The sequence below is a fragment of the Mirounga angustirostris genome, unplaced genomic scaffold, assembly GCF_029215605.1.
Source record: "Mirounga angustirostris isolate CCGP_5_RB_7025 unplaced genomic scaffold, mMirAng1.0.hap1 SCAF_5, whole genome shotgun sequence".
Classification (NCBI taxonomy): Eukaryota; Metazoa; Chordata; class Mammalia; order Carnivora; family Phocidae; genus Mirounga; species Mirounga angustirostris.
In genome coordinates, this window is record NW_026991713.1 from 113,510,218 (window position 1) to 113,516,839 (window position 6,622).

Consider the following 6,622-nt stretch of genomic DNA (forward strand, 5'->3'; position numbering starts at 1 on the left):
CTTTCTCGAGAACAGAATGCCAGAGTATTACAAGATGGAATTCTAAAGAATCACCTTTGCAAACAAAAGGAGATAGAAGTGGCTAATAACAGAATGAATTCTGGGGTATTTTCTTTAGTTATTTTTAAGTACGTGTGTTTGTATTTGTATGTATATACATTTTATTTTCTGAAATTATTATTTTTTCTCCATGTATGCATATATATATTTTAAAAACCAACACTGTAGATCAAGGAAAGCATAGAGGATTTTTAAAGCATATATATATGTGTGTGTGCGTGTATGTGTATGTATTTCGGGAGGAATAGGGGGTGATGACATTTTTGGTCCAGTGGATAAAGTAATATCCTTAATTTAAATGCGTTGGTCTGCAAGAGTCAAATAGTGACATTCATAATGTCTCATCCAAAGGAGAGGCTTTTATTATTTTCCATAAGAATTGTTGAGCTTTCCATATGCTCAAAACTATTGCTACTAACAACATGTTTTTCAACTTTTGGCAGTTACTTCATCACCTCTGTGTTGAAAGAGAAGCTAGCTTAACACTGCCACTAATGAACAGAAGAGTGTAGCCTGTTCAGAGACTTTATTTTGGATTTAGTCTCTACTTTTGAGAAAAGTAGCAATTTGCTCCACGTAGTATCCTATTTCATTACAGGGCACTTTTGGAACAATTATATGCTAATGATAATTTATTGATGAGTGTTTTATTCCTAATAAAATAGCTCAGTGTATTTTCCCCTATTTTAAACATTTTAAACATCATGAAGAGGAAATAAAATTTATCGCAGCAGCAAATAATCTCATGATTTTTCTAAGAGCTGTATAAATTTTACCTTCTTTACCGTCAGTATTTTGAAATATAAGGCTTCTTTTGTATGTATGATTTACACTAGAGAAGAGCTGCGGTTTGGTGTAAGAGACTAGTAGTGGAGGAAGAAGACCTGGGGAAAGTCCTGCAGCTCACTTAATGTTTTTAACCTCTCCATTCTAGAATTGTGATAACTAAAATGTTCACTGATGTTGGTAGAAGTGTTTATAGTATAGTGCCTAGATTTGTCAGTTTTCAGTAGTTGTAATTCTTATAAGTGACCATAGAAATGTTAGAAAAGTAGAATTTGTATGGAATATTGTCAGGAAAAAAGACTTTTAGAAAATTTAATCTGTCAAAATAAATGCAGAGCTAGGGATTTTATTGTGGGGTAGCTGTGTTAGATATCAGACTGTAAATTCAATTTTTAGTGTAATCAGATTTGTTAATCTTTTATTCCAGGCTTTCTGGGTTTTTTGTAAATCAGAGAAAGACCTTTCCAGTTCTGAGATTCTTAAAAATTTTGTCTCGGTTTCTTTTTTCCTTTCATGCATTCACTGTCTTCAATTAAATTTTTGAAACTTTGGGAATTTATGCTTGTATCAAGTTTGAGGTTTGGACCCAACTTTATTTTTTTCCAGTTGGGATATCCACTTACTGCAACCTATTCATTGTATGAACATAGGTTTTTCTTTAAATTCAGAGAAAATCAGGATAATGTCATTTTATTGAGTTCCAGCTAAAAGTCTCCTTTGTTTTACTTAGATTTCTAAGAGTCATAAAGAAGAAAAAGATCTGTTGCCTAAAACCCACATGTGGCAGGATGAAGTTGCCATGCTAAGACTGGAAATAGACACAATAAACAGTAAGAACCAGGAAATGGAAAAGAAATATTGTGAAGACATTGAAATTATAAAAGAAAAGAATGTCAGTCTTCTAAAGACCATAAAACTGAATGAGGAAACATTAACAAAAACAATATTAGAATATAGTGGACAGGTTAATGCTCTAACCACTGAGAATACAGTGCTAAAGTCTAAACTGGAGAATGAAAAGCAAAACAAAGAAAGACTGGACACACAAGTTGAATCATATCGAGCTAGACTAGCTACTGCTCTAGAGGATTATGATCAGAGTCAGGCATCAAAGAGAGACCTAGAACTTGCTTTCCAGAGAGCAAAAGATGAATGGTTTCATCTGCAGGACAAACTGAATTTTGATGTGTCTAACCTAAAAGAAAACAATGAGCTTCTTTCTCAAAACCTTTCTAAAGCTGAAAGTAAATTCAATAGTTTAGAAATTGAGCTCCATCACACAAGAGATGCTCTCAGGGAAAAGACTTTGGTTTTAGAATGTGTACAAAGAGACCTAAGTCAAACACAGTGTCAGAAAAAGGAAATGGAACACATGTATCAAAATGAACAAGATCAAGTGAATAAATACATTGGAAAGCAGGAATCCTTAGTGGAGAGATTATCTCAACTACAAAGTGAAAATATGCTGCTTCATCAGCAACTAGATGATGCTCACAACAAAGCTGCCAGTAAAGAAAATGTACTAATTAATATCCAGGACCAGTTTCAGGGTATCGTAGAAAAACTTCAAGCTGAAAGTGAAAAACACGGTCTTTGGCTGGAAGCAAGCAATAGAGAGCTAATCAATGAATGTAATCTTTTAAAAGGAAGAATGTATCAGTATGTAAAGGAGAAAGTAGAAAGAGAAGTAAGTATCCAGAAAGATAAATATTTTTCAAGCTTTCTAAGAGAAAATTCAAAGTAATATTTGATTATTATTATTAATTTTAGAGAGAAAGAGTGCACCTGCACATGAATGGGAGTGGGGCAGAGGGAGAGGAAGAGAGAATCCCAAGAGGTCTCCACATCAGAGAACTCCGCCTCATGACCCCAAGATCATGACCTGAATGATTATGGCTGAATTTTGAGTCTAGTTGAATACAAAAAATATATAGACTATAATTCAGTATAACTTGGATCCAGGAAATAAAAATTAGACTTGAGAGGGGCTTTAATTTGAATAAAATTGTTGTGTCATCTATGAAAGTTTAAGAGGTTAAGTTATAAATTGTGAATAGAAGGCTGATACTAATAATTTAGTCTTATACTGCTAAAATAATAATTTTAATCTTTGTCACCACATTTTAATACCATGATGAATAGATAAATAGAAATGTTCATACCTGCAATGAGCATGTTGAAATTGAGATTCAATTAAGTGGATTCACTTGACGGTTTACTCCAGATTTCCCACATGAACTGAAGTGTAGACGCTGTATCTCAGTACTTTTCCTTTGGTAGCTTTTTATACATTTTAGGTTGAAATAATTTTATTTTTATTTATATAAATTTGAATTTTTAGTCTGAAATCATGTATCTTATGACCTTTTAACCCTTTGCAGGCACTTTTCATTAAATCGTAATTTGGGACAACTGTGGAGAGCTTTAGCAAAACTGTTTGATTTAATCTTCCCACTACTATTTATAATTTTAAAAGGCAATTTTACAAATAATTTGCTTATTTCAAAGCTCAATGACTATCATTTGGGCATAAGTTTGTCCCATACAAAGAGAATTGTATCTGTAATATATTAATTTGGCATTGGATCTCCATTTTCAGACTAATGAGGGGTGGCAGGATTCTTGTATTGTAGCAGGAATGGAGGTCAGGGAGGGAGGTGAAAGCCAGGTTATCTAGGGCCTTGAAGCCCATTAGCATGACTTCACTTTTGTTCTGAGATCGTAATCTATTGGAAGGATTTGAGCAGAGGATTGAATATGTGAGGAACTTTGACATTAATTTAAGCCTCTAATAAAAAAGAGGGAAACCATGTCATCATGTAGAATTTACCAGTGCTAGGCCCACCTATATACCCATTTCTTTTTGAGACTTCAGTAGGGTGGGAAGCTTTGCAGATTCATCAACAAGGAATGGAGAGTGGGGCTGAATTAATTATCTAAGTAACATAACACTGACTAGGCAGGAGGATAGCACCTGTATGTGGTGATATTTTTCAAAGTACATATGTTAGAGTTTTATATATTATTAACATAACTTAATAGTAAGATAATTTATAAAATCAGTAGCAGAAATGTCTTATTGGGTAGCTGTGAGACACCTTCAACTAGAACTGGTTGATGCCCTAAAAAAACAATCTATGTCAGAGGCTTCGCTGGAGGTTACATCACGTTGCCGTATTAATTTAGAAGATGAGACACAGAATTTGAGGAAGAAATTAGGTCAAATCAGAAGTCAGGTATGTATTAAATGTAGCATGTCAACAGTTAATCTGTAGCAGGTTAATATAAAGTGTTTTAGGATGCTAATTTCCATGGACCATTTTCTTTTGTATTTTCATTATAATTTAGTGTAATTTTAGTATCTTCACAATGCACTTATTTCTTAAACTTTGACTTTCATTCTGCTATTTGTGTTATACATTTTTTTCCTTACATTATTTACCCTTAGGAAAGTTGAGACTTATGCATCATTCCTCACAGAAATTGAGGGACTTTTTTTTCCCTACTAAACAATGTTTTTAAAGATTTATGTAATATTTGAGAGAGAGCGAGAGTGCGTGCGCATGCACACACATGAGTGGGGGGAGAGGCAGAGGGAGAGGGAGAGAATCTCGAGCAGACTCCCTGCCCAGCACAGAGCCCCACACTAGCTCGATTCCATGATCCTGAGCTGAAATCATGAGTTGGATGCTTAACCAACTGAGCCACCCAGGTGCAATGTTTTTTAATGATATCTCTGTTACCATGATGAGGTGAGCCATACAAAATCAGAAGATAATCTTTAATGGAATGTTTCAGAAAATGGTCTTATTTCTCATGTTCACTTTTGTGAACGGATATAGAATCTGTACTGATTTAAGGATAACTTGTACAGAAAAGTCATTTTACAAACCAGTTGAACTTAGGCATTTCCTTCATTTTCTTTTCCTTTTAGATATATTGTACATGCATAGAAATATTCAGATCATGTGTAGTATATACACCCAAAAGAGAGAATTAAGAAATTAAGAATGGGTCCTGCCATGGGATTTTTTTTTTTTTAAGATTTTATTTATTTGACAGACAGAGACACAGCGAGAGAGGGAACACAAGCAGGGGGAGGGGGTGAAGGAGAAGCAGGCTTCCCGCCGAGCAAGGAGCCTGATGTGGGGCTTGATCCCAGGACCCTGGGACCATGACCTGAGCCGAAGGCAGCTGCTTAATGACTGAGCCACCCAGGCACCCCCATTGGATTTTTTAAAAACTTTATTGAGATATAATGCACATACCATACAATTCACCCAGTTAACATGTATAGTTCAGTGTTTCTGATCATATTCATAGGGTTGTGCAACTATCACTGCCATCAAGTAGAACATTTTCATCACCCTGAAAAGAAACCCTTAGCCCTTGAGCCCCCAGCCTCAGGCAACCAGCAGTCTACTTCCAGCCTCTATAGAGTTGCCTATTCTGAATATTTCATATAAAGGGGGTCACACAATGTGTGGTCCTTTGTGACTAGCTTCTTTCACTTAATGTTTTCAGGGTTCATCTGTGTTACAGCATATATCAGTGCTTCTTTTTTTTTTTTTTTTTTTGTCAAACAGTACTCCACTGTGGGCCAAAACCCTTGTTCATTCATCATTTGATACACCTTTGGGTTGTTTCCCACTTTATGGCCATTAATAATGCTGCTCTGAACGTTGATTTAATTATTGTCTGGACATCTGTTTTTATTTCCCTGCCATCAGATTTTATCCTCTGAGTTAATTGGGTTGATTTCACCATCTCTCAGCCTTTTCCTCATGCTGTCCTTTCTGTCCTTTTAGTTTCCCTTCCTCTTGCCTAATCCTACACTATTCAGACCTGGCTCATAGTCTCTCATTCTCCATGAAGCTCTCTCTGACTATTCTAATTCCCACTGACTTTACTCTCTTCACACTTGTCTCATCTAGTCTATGCAGAACAATTTAGTCCTTTATTTTACATTGGTTTTATTTTTTTCATGAGAGATAATTTTGTCTTTCTAAGTACACCTTTATCTAAGGGGGAAAATATGGGATATGCATGGTGCCTATCCTTGTATAAATTGAGAATATTTTAACTTGACAGTTTTTAGGATAAAATTAAGTACTTTATAACATATCAATAATTTCTGATTAAAACCATTGACATAACAAAGCTTTTATTCTAAATGTATTTTAAGCAATTAAATGTAAAATTGAAAGCATTTAATCTGACAGAGGAGAAGTGTTCACTCAAATGCTTGTTTTATCCCCCTCACTGTGGAAAAACAGTCTAAATTTGCCTTTCTTCATTTTGCAGCCAGTGCTGAGATTACTTTACCAAGTATAAAGCTCCGGGCACAGCTTTTCTTTTTTCTTTTTTTACCTTTCTTTTTTAAAGTTTGTTTGTGTATTTATTTATGTAATTTCTACACCCATCGTGGGGCTTGAACTCATGAGCCCAAAGTCAAGAGTCACGTTCTTCCCACTGAGCCAGCCAGCCGCCCCTGGGGACAGTTTTTTCTGATATGCCATATCACATAGCCTTAATGTATTCATCAGAGTACTTGCCAAAGCAGTGTAACAGAGACAGTTGTTAAGATAATATAAACATGAAATGATTTGGGAATGTTGATTTAGCAAGAGTCCATTATTTCCACGTCAGTGGCTTTACCTTGCCTCTGATGGTCATGTAAATATTTATTACTCAGTCTAGGAGGTACTATTTACCCTGTAGTCCATGAGATTGTCCACTGAGTAGTATAGAGAGGCAGTAAGTTAAAATTATTATA